This window comes from Cupressus sempervirens, chromosome 10 (genome assembly GCF_028749045.1).
Source record: "Cupressus sempervirens isolate cs-2001-9-10 chromosome 10, ASM2874904v1, whole genome shotgun sequence".
In the NCBI taxonomy this organism is placed as follows: domain Eukaryota; kingdom Viridiplantae; phylum Streptophyta; class Pinopsida; order Cupressales; family Cupressaceae; genus Cupressus; species Cupressus sempervirens.
Window position 1 is genome coordinate 152861318 of NC_143127.1, and position 15939 is coordinate 152877256.

The window sequence follows — 15939 nt, forward strand, 5'->3', positions numbered from 1 at the left end:
AATGTTTATATCTTTTTCTTAATTTTTCATTATTTTATAAATCACATTTTTCATCTATTCTATTGGTTCATACTATTTTGGGTGGGGGAGAAAATTAATTTTCTTCAACAAAAAATACAAATATTTTCTAACAACTTCATCTTACATTAATGAATATATTAATTACAACTTTATCTTTTACACATTTGTGACAAATTGATAAGATTTTATTTTTTCAATCATTTTATCGTCCACCTCACACATGTCTAATCGATATTAATTATCACAATCTATTAAATATTTTTAATTTCTTATTTTAAATATATTTATTATTAGTTTTACATTGATGTTTATTTTTTACTATTTGATATAACTTGTTCTTAAAACTTCATGTAATGCATAAGTTCAAATTATACTTCTATATATATAACACACTAATAAATATGTCTTCTTAATATAATTTCAATATGTTATATCTTTGTATTTGAATTTCTAATTTTTTTAAAACTTGGTTTTTTTAATAAAAGTAGTTAAATTATTACTATTATTTTAATTTTATAAAAATGAATTAAATAATTTTTTTTTTTAATAGAAATATGAGTTTTAATATAAAAATAAAATTCTTAGTTTCATTAATTAAAATATAATATATTTTAATTTTTTATTATAACCATGCTTTTATTCTGAGTATTTGTTTTATTAAGAAAAATAATTATATTTAATTCTCACACACACACACAACTTATGTTGGTATCACTCGATCTTACTATTTTTTCTCTCTTCCTCTTCCTCCTCTATATTATCTATCTTTTTTTTTTCCTCTGCATATATGTTTATGTTGTTATTGTTGTATACTACTATTTATCTCTATCCTAGTTTTTGTCCAGTGTTAATGATTAAAAATATGAGCCATCCTATCAAATCACAAGCGCATTTCTAGGACGAGAACTTAACAACAAAATATGAGCCATCCTATCAAATTGCAAGCGCATTTCTAAGACAAGAATTTAATAGCAAAATATGACCAATCCTATAAGATCACAAGTGCATTTCTAGACAAAAATTAATGCATTCACAATGTCAATTTAGATTCTCGCTCATCTACACCTCTACAACCATTATGCATTAGGCACAAACTATGACGCATTCTGTCTCTTGTTAACAAATTGCTTTGTTTTTGGAGTGAGAATTCAGATCGTTCACCTTCCTTCTTGTTAAAACTTTGTGACTCTGGCCATTTGCATTTGCAACAGCACCAAGACCAAGACCAAGACCAACACCGGCACTAGCTCCATTCTCCTTCTCTCCCTTTAATGACAACGAGTCCAATTCTTTCATGAGGCAGTCGGAAGGGTTGAGTGCTGAGCATCTCGAGCTATATTATATACAGCCTCCGCCCCTCAGATTTTTTCCATCAAGAAAATTCCCACCATTGTTTTGCTTATCGACCCCGTTTTCTCCTTTCCAGGGGTCCGACACCGCTGGACGGCAACTCTCACAAGGAGGAGCCCATATTTAAACAATTAGATGACCAGACCTACGTTTTTTCTACATTCGGCAAGAGTATTAGTATTGTAATTTTTCTCTTTATCCGATAAAAGTAAAACGCCGGAAGAGGGGAAACGAGGGACATCTTCCAAAACTCCGATAAAACAGTCGATGAAATCCATAATCCAATTTTTCTCAGCGTTCATGTGATGTGGAGAGACGGTCCAACTCAGAATGCAAAGACAATTTACAGAGCTGTGCCGTCTAGTCCGCACCATAATCTCTCAGGTAAGTTCAATTTCCGAACGGATTAACTTCATGATTTTTCCGCGTATTGGTGTTTTGGACAGCTGTGTTACATTAATTTTGATAGTTATGATTTACTTTTAATTTTTTTCAATGCCCACAACTGCATTCCACCTGAAAAAGTCTTTTAATTCCACTAATTTTGGTTCTGTTCACTGTGGTATACTACCCAGAGCAATAAACCCTAATGTACGACCTATTCATGTTTCAGCGCTCATTCCAAAAAATTGTGCTTCATCCCAAATTTTCATTTTCTACACATAATTAGGTTAACTGGGATTTTCGTTATCTAAACTTAAAACTGTATGCTTTCATCTTTTGTTCAGTCTGATAAGAAAGCAGCATTAGAGCCAAAGGCTGAAATCTCGGTGAATATGAAGCATCAGTTTGGCAAGTGCTTCAAGTTTTTCTTTACTATACAAGGGATTTTAACTTTACTAATGTCAGAGATATTGCCTTAATCTCCCATATTTTATACACAAGATGTACCCAGTGTAAATCCATAGAATAACTTAACACAAGCCTTTAAGAAACATCTGCTTTCTAAGACAATTAGTGAATATCAAGCCCTTCTTTGAAAGTATTGGTACGGAGACTTGTGATATCCAAAGCTTGTTGCCTCCACATCAATTGTTTATGAAGGAAAATTAAGCTTGCTTGCAACTCTGTCAACTTTGAGCAACATTGAATTTCCAATGCAGGAGCTTGGGAAACTTTACAAAGAGCACCCAAACCCATTTAGTTTTTCTTCAAAAGAACTGCAAAATTAACTGCAATTCTATGAGAATCTCGGAGTCAGTAAGGCTTCTGTTGTGATAATCATAATATTTTGTTTGTTAGTTATCAAATCTTGATCTATGTAGAAACTTCATGGTAGTTGCTCTTGGTTTGAATGATTTGCAACGGGAGAAGACCGGGATTTTCTGTTTGATGGAAATAATAATGAATAACAGGGTTATTATTTGAGACAGCTACATGCTTTTAGTGGGCATTGGTTTCTCATGGGATGAGATAAGTCATTTCATACCAAGAGTGACCTCCTTAACAATGGTTCAGCAGAATCTTCTATGTATAATAGAATTATCTTCAAGTTGAGAAATATAGAAGGTGAAAACATTTGCAGTCCTGAAATTCTGAATCTCGAACTAATCAAATCTATGAAGGTGGGTGTGGAATTTTGCAAAGGCTGGACTATGCCAGGAGGCAAGATAGGAAATTGATTGTTATAGGGTAAATTGATTAAGCTCTTCGATACACACAGTTGGAATGACTTTTGAAAAGCAAAAAACTTCTTCTGCATGCATTAAAAAGCATCTCAAATATGTGAAGCCGATTGCTCCATCATGCCTTGATGATTAAGAATTCAGTTTATTTTATCAGACGTAGTAAATGTAGTTGATAAAGTCAGTTTAGAAAATCTAGAAAATATTGACTTTATGCTATTGGATGGAGTAGATGTAGTTAGAATAGCCATTCCAGATTATTTTCAAAGCATAATTATAGAATGAGGAGATTCAGCTAATAGAAAGAATGACGAAGTTGTTGACAGCTTTCAACAAAAGCATTCTGCACCTGTTCATGAACTATAAATTTGGGAAAATTTAGAGATCCTTATTTTAAGGCATAATTTGAACATTTTCTTGAAAGTAGGCTTAGCCAAAAAATATAAAAAGATGACAAAGCTGCCAGAAAGATTGCATATACATTCAATAAGTTGCAGGAGTGATTCAATTATTTTCTGGGACTTGGATTACTCTTTTGTGCTCTTTGTTCTTTGTGAGATACTCTGTGTGCAATCTGGTAGATTTTCAACTACATTTTATATCCACTTCAAAGGAAATTTGATTTTCTTCACAGTTCTGCAAGCAACCCACTCTAGGTCCTAGAATTATATCCAATGTCCTAGAATCATCCATTGTGCGGCACACTGCTCTTGTCCGTGACTAAAGATCCTCCCTATCCTTTTGGATGAGACTAGTCTTGGGGGACCCATTTGGTAACCCTCATAAAGTGACTTTTTGTCGATCATGTTGGAAACGAAATTTGGGAGGTCCATAATGAAGTGTCCCAAGGACTGTATACAAGGAGTTCCTAGAATTGCATTGGCATCTAGATTTACTACATACAAGATCCTCTTTGATGGGATTTTTTCTCAAGGTGATCTCTAGTCAGGGAATTGCATTGAGCCATGGCTTCCTTAACATATCAGAGTAGAATATAATGCTTCACTGATTTTATTCATTCATATGATGCAGATAGTTTTACAGAGAGGAGAAGACAATCAATTGACAGACAATTGGGTATAACTAAACAACTCATGTTACGTGATCAAGGTATTTACATCAACATTCCCCCCCTTAATACATTGATCCTTAAAACATAATTCACCTAGCCCTGGGGACCTCCCCTTAAGGCTTACACAAAATCTTTTGATTACATAATTGAATGCATTTTTTTGAGAAAACTTTTCATTGGACAACCAAATCCTGAATGCGCCCCCAAGATGCCTTGTGACCCTCGAACAGGTGTAGCTCTGAGCTGAATCTTAAGCTCTCAAACCCGAACACGTGGATACTACACACCAAATTATTCTGGACAAAATTCCTTCAAATGGTCTCTTGATCCTCGGAAGGGTGATAATTCTTGGTCATAGTCTCATAAACCTTTGGGCAACCATCTATATTTGAGTTGTTCATCAAACTCCTAATCTATCTTCAAGTTGAATCTTGACAACACATGTGCTCGTCACATTCATCAGCATCAATAAAGAAAGTGAAAAGAAAGCATGAAAGGAAATCCAAAAACGCTTCTCATACATGCACCATCTCAAAGCAAGAAATCAGCTTGAGATGGTTGAAAACCTCCATCCTCCAATGCCTCCAGCCTCCAAATGTGAAGGCTTAAAGTACGAAATTGTGATTAAAAGGAGGATGAGAATCATTAAGCATTGTTTCATCATTTGATGTATCCTCATTCTCAATGCAGGCAAAGTTGTCTACATCTAATTCATCCTTGAGACTCCCTTTAAGACGGTCACTGGCCCAAGTTTTGCAAAACTTTATTGTGTGACCCTTTTTCTTACAACAGAGATGGTGCAGAGGGCGATGAACAACATTGAAGGCAGTTCAAACTAAGGAAAATGCAGTGGTTTCACTTAAGGAATCAGTCATCAATTTATCTTGACAAACTAGACACCAATCCCTAATGACTAGGCATGTGCTTAACATGAAATGCCCACAACCATGCTACAACCAACATCTATGGCTTTATATGTTCTAAGGGATTCCAATCATTGCAATTAGTCACTTTACAACTGCCCTGTACAAGAATCAAATAGACTTCCTTTACAAACTGACCTTAGTGCCTAGTAGCCCTATCCGAGGGGTTTTCAGACCATACCATTTTACCTAGTGACCACTGACCCAAAGTGAAAATACTATTAGATAACCATTATGGAATTTGATAACATGTCCCAGAACTAACATAGGTTGTTTTGGAGTGGGTTGGTCAACTTTTGCTGATTTCACGATTTTAGGGACCAATTAGGCATTTTTTCCAAAGCATCCACCTGGAAACTCCACCCAACTTCTCAGAAAACATCACCAACAGTTAGCATTTACCTCTAAACTAACAAATTCATCATATTTGGGCACCCACAAATCATGGTTTCAAATAGATTTCGAAATTATGTGAAACTGTTGCCATTTTTGAATGTTGTATGACAAAAATTATCGCTAGGACATCCATTTACTTTCACCAAACAAGCTTTCCTTCCCTGCAACCATACCAGCCTTCAAGAGAACATCATAATCTATCACTCCACAAGATTACATGATTTTTCCATTGCTAGATTAAAAATTATTCAAATTTCACACTCACTGTTTACCCTATGTCAGGGCTTCAGCTGTCTGATAGAAAATCAGTGATATCCAGTCACAAATGAACATGAAATTTAATGAGACTTGATTTAATGTAAACTATATTCAATATCCCACACAATCATCTTTATTGGTAGTTAGGAATCCATTGTACGCAAAAGTAAAGGCTCCACAACTTAGAAAAATCAGTAAATCACAGGAAACTCTTGTTATTTCATTAAATCATCATTACATACTGTCACTTCTGCTCATAGAAACTTTTCTAAGACCTGGCCCTATGTTGTTGGACCATTCCACTCAGTTACAGAAGCTACAGTTGGTGGAATGGATCATATTCACGTTTTATACCCTCAAATCCCTATTTCCTGTCTGTCAGAGGCAGTCTTTGAAAATGGCCTCTAAAACTCACCAACGGAAAAGAAATTGCACCAAAACTAATTCTTCAGAAACTAGATTCACTGAATAACCTCTGCTAATAAAATTCATGGTGAAATAAGACCTGTACAAGCTGTACAGTTATGTCACAGAGTTCGGCAAATCTGATACATCTAGCAAATTTGTAAAAATCCCATAAAATTCGTTTTAGTTCGTCCAAAATTCTTACAGTAAATAGATTCGGGCTTTTTCAATAAACAGTGCATTTCAATAAGCGAGCTTCCTGGGCTGCGTCTTCTATTCATAAATAGTTGATGTCCTTTCAAACCATGGCAGAGAGGAGGGCTCTTCACGTGGGATGAAACATTGAATCAGTTCAGGCTTTATGATGCATGGTTGTCGATAATATGGCAAATATACAGTCAATCAAAAGAGCAGAAACTTAATCCTCGTGCCTGTCACGAGACTTCTTCCAGTAGGCAAAGGAAATAATTACACGGAAAAGCTCCAGTTTGCATAATACAGAAAAGTTTGTGGTAATCACAGAGCCCCTAATATTCAAATCAGTAGACTTTCATTAGAATTGTTTTGGCGTTGTAATGAGGATTATCAGCTGTTGACTGCCAATTTAAACTAAGAAATTAACAATACGAGGTTTCATTTTATTTTTCATTTGTTTTTATCATTTGTTCTTTTATTTTTTTTATAATTGTTTCTTTTTAATAAAAAATTATTTGACATATTACAATATTAATAACAATTAAGAAATTATTTATTATTAATCTATTAATATGAGTATATGTAGTATTTGAATAAATTGCTATATGTAATTATTATAAAGAAAATTACACAAAATAGTTTTTTATTAGTACATGAAATTAGTGATCTAAAACAATTAAATCGTGATTAGTCTGTTAATTGTTTAATATTAAAATATTTAATTTATATTATTTTGATCAATAAATATTTAATTTATAATTTTATATTATTAGTTATTAATAATTTAATATACTTAATTGATTATATTTATTATGTAATATTTAAATTTTAAAAATAAACATATTTAGATTTTGATATTCTTGAATTTATATAAGATGAATTTAATGGCGAATTTTGTTTGAATGTTTTCTCAACCCGAACTTTATTCAAACTTCATTGTTGCCGAACTCAAACCTTGTGACTTAGCTGTACAGTATCAATGAAGTTCAGGAGACAGAAAAAAGTGATCATTCAATTTTAAAAAATTCCACCAGCAGCCTTCAATGTTAACATGTCTTTTTTAAAGCATCAATCAACTTCCTAATTCGAGTAAAACTACTTTTGCACTTCCTACATCAACATGACCTTTTATCTTCCTAAACTTTGCAATTTTGCATGTTTTCAATTTGACAAATTAAACTCTTCTGACTCACAAACATCATGAGTGGCCTTGTCATGACCTTATTACATCAAATGAAGTCAAAACCTTAAAAAACCCAAACCTATGACTACATTTGTAAGACTTGAACTTGGTGCTCCTGCATCGTACAACTGGCTGAAAGAAATTCAAAGCCCTCTTTAATTGAGGGTAGCAGCAGGTACCCTGATTGCTCTGCTCTTGAAACATCTCCATATGACCTTCATTTTCACCTTTGGCTTAGATTTTTCCATGCAAAGTAGTCCTTTCTTGCATGGTCCTTTTGGATCTGCATCTTCATGCTCTGATTTGTCTTCACCTGCTGTATCCATCTACCTGCACTCTGTCCTGCTCCATTTCTTGCAAACTAGCTCTCACCCAATCAAAACAAGGAAGTAATAAAGGACTTCCTTCACTCTTTGTCTCTTACCTTTTCCCTTCACAACTGTCTTTAGGTTCTCCATTCTTGGAACCACTGTCATGGCAACATATCACTGCCCATCATCCAATCCTGTCATCCAAGGACAACTCTCAGCCTTACCACATTGATATCCTTTTTTTCCATTCCATTTGGAGACTTCACAAACACTCTAGCTTTAGTCTTCTCTTGGCCTATCATATCCTTGGTACCTTTTATTTGTGAAACCCTCTTAACGCTTTCCTTCCACACATAGTTTCTATTATCCTTGTTTAGTATGTAATGGTTATCTATTGTAATCTTCTGTAAATATTAGAATGTTCTAATATTTATTTTCTGTTTCTAGAATAGAATGGCTCTATTCTTTACAACTGTTTCTTAAGGAAACATCGTTCAGTCTCTTGTATAAATTGATCTCTTGATCATTGTTAATAACAAACAAATATTTTCCAGTTACTTCATAATATGGTATCGGAGCCAATTCTCTAATTTTTTTCAAAAATAATTATAATTTCTTGGTTGAAATTATTTGCTTTTTATTTTCGAAATTATTTACATGCATATTTGCTTCGAACTCTCTCTATAATCCGACTAGGGTTTCTATTCTGACTCCTGAGAGATCCGAACCCGCCGACTTCTAGTTCGGTTTTGCAACCCATTTTTGTCCAGATTCGTCTATTCTTCTACACATTTTTGCCATTTTTGTGGTTTTTTTTGCAGCAGGGCTGTTTTTGTTCTAAACCTTAATTTTTTGTACCGGATAAAAAAAATTCAGATTCTTGGTGGGTTTTTTGAGATCTCAATTGGGTTGTCGTCTGTTTTTTCGGGTGCCTCAATTTTGTGCCTCGATTTTTGAGCTAGCTGTCTCCTACTTTTTGAGGGTTGCATGTGTATATGAGCAATGTTAGTATGCTGATAGAAACCAAATTTAAATAAAGCTTCTACAAACTAAACAAAATTCGTAAACTTCAAGATAGACTAAGATGAGCTATCAATTGAGAATATGAGCCATTAATGGGCTCTCTCAATGAGAAGCTCTCTTGTTGAGTGGCTTTGTCTAAATAGATAGGATGTATGCTCAAGCTTATGTTTCAAAAAGGGCTTCAAATGGAGTTGGAATTTGGGTGTGAGTGTATGGTTTTGATGTAAAATGGCTTCTTAAAATGACATTATGACTTTACTTCATGGATTGTGTTCTTTTGCAAAGGGGAAGGATCCAATTTATAGGCAAGAGGCTTGAGGGATTGAGGGCTAAGATGCAAGGATGGGGAAAAGCTCATAGAGGGCTCAGATTGCATGAGAGGAGAGCACATGGATTGTGCTTCCTTACAGCCAATCAGGGAGTGACACATGTCATAGGGTGAGAGGATGGAGGAAAGGGGAAGGATGAGTCAACAAAGGAGGCTCAAGGGATAAAATCTTCATAAAGACCCTCATAATGGCTTGTAAGAGCAATGAACGGGCTTGGAAGAGTCATTTATGGCCTAGTGGGCTTCATAAAGTTTTATGGTTGGGATATTTTGAGGGAGATGAGAGGAATTTCGACTTGGGGCTTGATTAGGAAGGTTTTAAGCTTGCTTAGGATTGTGCAAATGATTAGAGGATGGATTAGGATGGTTTAGGATTAGCTTAGGGATAGGCAAGTGGATGGCATTTAATGAGGGTGGGTGAAGGGGGAGATATTTGTTAACTTTGGCTTAGGTTAGTAAGTCTTAACCCATTTTTAGAGAATGTGACAAGGTTAGGAGGGGATTAGGATTAGGTTTAAAGACATCTTCTAGAAGAGTCTAGACTTTGGATGATGATAAAGACTTTCTAAAATAGTCTAGAACTTCCTAGGATGAGGATGAAGACTTTCTAGAAGAGTCTAGAACTTCTTAGGATGAGGATAAATTAGATTTTTAGGAAATAAATAAAGTTTTATTTATTTCAAGGGTTTGGGTTGAGGAGATATTTATTAAAACTTTTTTAATAAACATGAGGATTAATATTTAAATTAATCTTAATTAAATATTTTGAGTTGGGATTAAGGGTAGGAAATGATGAGATTAGCCTTTAATCAAAATTAAAGGATTAGAAGATTTTGGAAGAGGTTAGTGGTCTTAAGGAAATTGGCCAAGCTTTGGGCAAAAAAAAAATAATTTATTTATTTTGGAATTTTTGGTCAATTTATTAATTAAATAATTAATAAATAAGGAAATAATGTTTAAATAAGATTTAAACATTTTTGGGAGGGATTTCTTAATTAAATATTTTTAATTAAGATAAAGAGATTTAATGGCATAAAAATAAATAAATTAATTAAATAAATAATTAATTAATAAATGATGATGTCATCAGAGACTTTTTTCAGAAAATAAAAATATTTAATTTTCTAAAGGATTTTTAGGTGTCTACAGCATGTACTTGCATGTTGTTTGCATGTGTTGCTTTAACATGCAAAGTCTCGTGTTTTGCCCCCCTTAAAAATTTTGGTAAGTTTTTATAATTTTTTTTTGATGGGTTTTCATATTTTTTCCCCTAAATTTTTTTTTTATGGGTTTCTATAACTTTTCCCTTCAAAATTTCTGATTCTGTAATTCGCAAAGTTATGTGGGATTCCTTTGTGGGTTTTGATTAATTTTTCACCTCAAAAATCATGTTGGGTTTTGAATGATTTTTCACCCCAAAAATCATGTTCAATTTTTCGATTTTCGCCTAAAAATCATGGCTTTTTGTGGTTTGTTTTGGAGTATTATGCTCATTTGCAAAGTTTTGGAGCATTAAACAAAGTACCATTAGCAATCTTCTCAACAAACATCCTCTGCTCCAGATTTAGAAGGCTCCTGGATAAAGAACATTCAATGCAACTATTGCCACAATTAGCAATCTTCTCAACAAACATCCTCTGCTCCAGATTTAGAAGGCTCCTGGATAAAGAACATTCAATGCAACTATTGCCACAAGTATAGGCACATGAAGGTTGAATGTTGGAAGCAGCTTAGCTGCCCTATCTAAGCAATTTGGTTTGCAGCCCATAGCAAATAGTGTAAGCCCATTGAGCAGATAGAATTTGCTTTTTACATTTTTTGACAGCTTCATGCTCTGGATAGATTAACCATTAAGGGAGGGTATTATGATAATAGATAGCTTCTATTATCTTTGTTTAGTATCTAATGGTTATCTATTGTAATCTTCTATAAATATTAGAATGTTCTAATATTTAGTTTTCTGTTTCTAGAATAGACTGTTTCTATTCTTTACAATTGTTTCTTAAGGAAACATCGTTCAGTCTCTTGTAAAAATTGATCTCTTGATCATTGTTAATAACAAGCAAATATTTTCCAATTACTTCGTAATAGAGGTGACTGCAACCTTCATCTTTTTTTTGAACTTTTACCATCCTTGTCACTAACCTTTGCCATTCTCTTTGTAATGCCCCCTATTGGGATTGGACTTAATTTATCCTACATTTCTCAACTAGGGTTTGAATTGTAATGTCCCTGATAGGATTAATGTCCCTGATAGGATTAGTCATCCATCTCATTGGATTTAACTTATCTTTAATGCTCATGCCCAACCTTATTACTAGTCCAGCATAAGACAAAAGTTGTTGGCCTTAACCAAGTTGCCTAGATACCAACTTCGCAATGGATCCCCTCAAAGTTTATAGATCCAAGCCCTTAATCCTTTCTTGGGACGATGCTCACAAGGCACTTAGGGTCGATGATCCCCACTCTATCTTGGGACAAAGATCCTTTGATTGGGTTTTTACAAGCCACTCCTTGGTAACATTACAGCTTCCCTTCTAAAAGTCAATAGTAATAGGATTTTGGATATATACAAGATTATTAATTTATTATGAATATATTATTTTATACAGATGAATATATATATTCTGATTTATTAGTTTTTGTGTAGATCAGTATTTCTCATTAGTATGTTATAAAATTAACCGTTGTTAGAGAGTGCCCCTCCTTGGTAACATTACAACTTCCCTTCTGTAAGTCAATAGTAATAGGACACACACACACACACATATCAATTTGTTATGAATATATTTATTTTATACAATTCTGATTTAGTATTTTTTTTTGTAGATCAATATTTCTCATTAGTACATTACAACATTAACCATTATTAAACAGTGCTTGCCAGCATTGCATTTAATTCATTTCCTTTGAGAATAATCATTCTGTTTTCTTTATATTCAGTGATATAACTCCTTCCTTTATGATGAGTAATAATTGTATTTACATCTGCTGTTCTTACAGAATAGCAGATATGATATATATTAAATAAGAAATGTTTGAAGGTGAAAGGAATGATTTTAATCATCATTAAATATCCTAGACACCGAAAGGTTGCATCTTATGGAGAATAGACATGTTATTTTTTTCTATTAATTATAAGGTAAAGTCATATCAGTATCACGTTACCACCTGTCTAACAAAAAAGAGAAGAACAAGCAATTGATCTGTGGTCCGACCAGGTCTTCATTAAACATCGAATCACACTACAAAAGATTAAAAAAAATGGATTGTTCATTGAAGAAGAGACTAACAACCTGTTACATAACCCTATCAACTTAAATTTCTATCCAAGCCATCCATGGTAATGGCCCATCTGACCACCTGAGCCTCAAGGCTCCATCTCTGATCACTGTATTTGAATCTCTCATGAGCTGTTTCTAGGGTAATGCTGGTGCATGGGGAGATGCACTAATCAAGATGCATGGAGTTCTCTCCTCATTGAATTCTTTCTTGTTCTCAGTAAACAATATCATATTCTGGGCATCACAACTTTCAGCAATTTTGTTTACCATTCTGCCCAACTTGGTTTTGCTGGAGCACGGTCCCATCACAATGTCATTGTTACTTACTTGCACGTCACTATCCCCATGTCCATCCAGATTTTCTATTAGCTTTCTCAGCTTGATTTGCTCTACCATTTCCTTGAGGGTGCCCTCAAAGGTGTCTGGTTCATATGTCTCAGCCTTTGTATCAAACTGTACTCCTCCATCTTTCAGTATCTTAACACAAGCATTGGTTATCTTCACTGCTTGTTTATCTTTCACTCTATATCTGATAGTGACTTGCACACAAATTTTATGCATAATGAGTCTCTGTAGAGACTCAGCAAGGATTCTACTCCTATCTTTAAATACATCATCATTCCTAATTAACCAAATAGACCAAAGCAAATAAGAGGAAAAGATAGCCCAAAAAACATTCAAGTGTTTGGGAAGTCCAGGGATGTTTCTAGTAATGGCAAGGAAAGAGAGGAGCTTGGGTTTGATATGGATGCCGAACCAGTTCCAGATCTCTTTAGTGAAATCACATTCTGAAAATAGGTGTGACATGGTTTCAGGCTTGGAGTAGAAGGAGCTGGTGAAGGGAAGACCATCAACGTTGTTCAGAGGGAGCTTATGAAGAAGAGCTTGCCATATAAAAAATTGAATCTTAGGTTCCACTTTGCGGTGCCAAATATCAGAAAGATGTTTGGTCCAAGTTTTATGATCTAAATTACGGTTCCACTTGACATTGAGATACTCAAAAACTTCATTGTTATTTGATAACATACAATATAGGTATTTAGCTTTGGTGGAAAAGAGCTTGGTGCCATCGGGCCAGGCAAGGGGGGGAAGTCCATCAATCTCATTGCCACAAACTTGAGGAAGTTTGGCTTTAATCCAGGTTTCCTTAAGCACTGCATATGTTCTTTTTTGTGACTGAGGGAGCTGAAATTAGAGGCAAGGTTCTCCCAAGATATCAGTTGGTTATCTAGGCTTAGGTTGCTAAAAGAGTGAATGCCCATCCTATACCAAATTTTTGCTGAACAACCTTGCAGGAAAGCAAGAGGTCTTCCTTTCCTTTCCGGATTCCACCTTGGGGATCCTTCTCCACATAGCTTTCCTTGGTGGTCTATCAAATCAGCCCCTACCACCCATTGTCTCACTTTGTCCCAAGCTTTCCAGAGAGTTTTAAAAATGACAGAACCTTCAACTTTAATCTTCCATTTGCCTGCGAGTAAGTCATGAATATGCATTCCTTTCCATGCTTTTCCACTACAAGGGACACCTCTTGCAATGTTATGTCTGATCAGAATCTTCCAGGGTTCATTTCCCCTTATAGACCTAGCAATCCATTTAGCTGCTAGCGCAATTCCTTGCAACCTTAAGTCCTTTAGCCCCATCCCACCTACTTCTTTCCTCATAGTGCACCACTTCCACTTAACTGCATGTTTCTTCTTATTGCCTCTTCCATTGGACCACAAGAAATCCCTAATAATTTTCTGAATGTAGCAGATCTGATTTTGATTGAATAACCAGGCAGGGGAGTAATATATCATGTATGCGGATAATATCTTTTGACAAACTTGTACTCTTCCAGCTAGAGATAAATAATTGTTATTCCATTTGCTGAGTTTATTGGCAATCTTTTCTTTGATCCATTTCCACATTGTATTCAGATTTGGTGAGACTGAAAATGGTATTCCCAGATAATGACTAATTAATAATAATCAATTTTGCTAATTAAATACATATTTTAGTAAATGTATTACTAAATTAACATTTATTATGATCATATTTTTATAAATTGATAATTATTTTATTTAATGATCAAAATATAAATCATTATTTAATATTTATTTATTTTATAAAATATTTCTTTTGCGATTTATAAAAATTATTTATTGCAAAATTGAAGGATGGGGACATCACAGTCCTACCCTCCCCAAAATTGTTTGTCCTCAACCAATGTTAATTTTTACAAGTCTTTCACTGCGAGTAGTTGCACAACGCTGATATTAATCTGAAAATCATATCTTTGAGTCATACTATTATAGATTAACCAAAGAAAATATACGTTTGAAAGCATATGCATGACTATATGAAGACAGGAAGCATACATGAAGCATACACTCTGATGCATGGAGACGAGAAGCATACACATTGAAAACATGAAATATATACATTGCTGCATGAAGACATTAAGCATACATAGAGTAGACACATAATACACACTTTGTCAGGTTCATTCATTTATAATATGTATGATCGGTTCTTTATTGATATAATTTTCATTATATGTGTACATACGTCTAGATTTGTTTTCATTAGAATGGTTCTACACTTTTATCTTTTTACCCTGCAAGATGACAGGATCATGCTCTAATTCCGCTTGTAATGTCCCCTTGGTTTGAACTTAATTTATCCTACATTTCTCAATTAGGGTTTGAATTGTAATGTCCCTGATAGGATTAGTCAATCATCTCATTAGATATAGGTTATCTTTAATGCTCATGTCCAACCTTATTACTATTCCAGCTCAAGACAAAGGGAGTAGATGTTAACCAAGTTGCCTAGATACCAACTTTGCAATGGATTCCCTCAAAGTTTATAGATTCAAGTCCTTAAACATTTCTTGGGATGATGCCAGCAAGACGCTTGGGGCTGCTGATCGCCACCCTATCTTGGGACAAAGATCCATTGCTTGGATTTATACAAGCCCCTCCTTGTTAACATTGCAACTTCCCTTCTATAAGTCAATAGAAATAGGTAATTTGGATATATATAAGATTATTAATATTTTATGAATATATTTATTTTATACAGATGAATATATTTATTTCTGATTTAGTATTTTTTTGTAGATCAGTATTTCTCATTAGTATGTTACAGCATGAACTGTTGTTAAACAGTGCCTTCCAGCATTGCAGATAATTCATTTCCTTTGATAATAATCATTCTGTTTTCTTTATATTCATTGATATATTTCCTCCTTCATTTATGTTGAGTAATAATTGTATTTATAATCTGCTATTCTCCCATAGGATAGGAGATATGCTATATATTAAATAAGAATTGTCTTATGGTGAAAGGAATGAGTTTAATCTTCATTAAATCTCCTAGACCAAAAGGTTGCATCTTATGGAGAATAGACATGTTATTTGATAATGACTAATAAATAATAATTAACTTTGCTAATTAAACGTATATTTTATTAAATATATAATTAAAATAATATTTATTATGATTATACTTTTATTTATCTATAATTATTTATTTTAATGGTCAATATATAAATCATTATCTATTTATTTTATAAAACACTTCT

At 33.9% G+C, this 15939-nt stretch overlaps 1 protein-coding gene across 4 annotated transcripts in view; it reads left to right on the forward strand.

The window, feature by feature from the left end:
* The first annotated feature begins 1044 nt into the window (after positions 1–1044).
* Positions 1045–15939, forward strand: part of LOC149533034 (Ssu72-like family protein) — a 47252-nt gene continuing 32357 nt past the window's right edge. Inside the window, exon 1 of one of the 4 annotated variants that reach the window (XM_089804828.1) lies at positions 1045–1755. The gene's annotated coding sequence lies outside the window, so the exon portion shown is untranslated. The remainder of the gene's footprint in view (positions 1756–15939) is intronic. The other 3 variants (XM_089804827.1, XM_089804830.1, XM_089804829.1) reach the window with 3 other exon arrangements.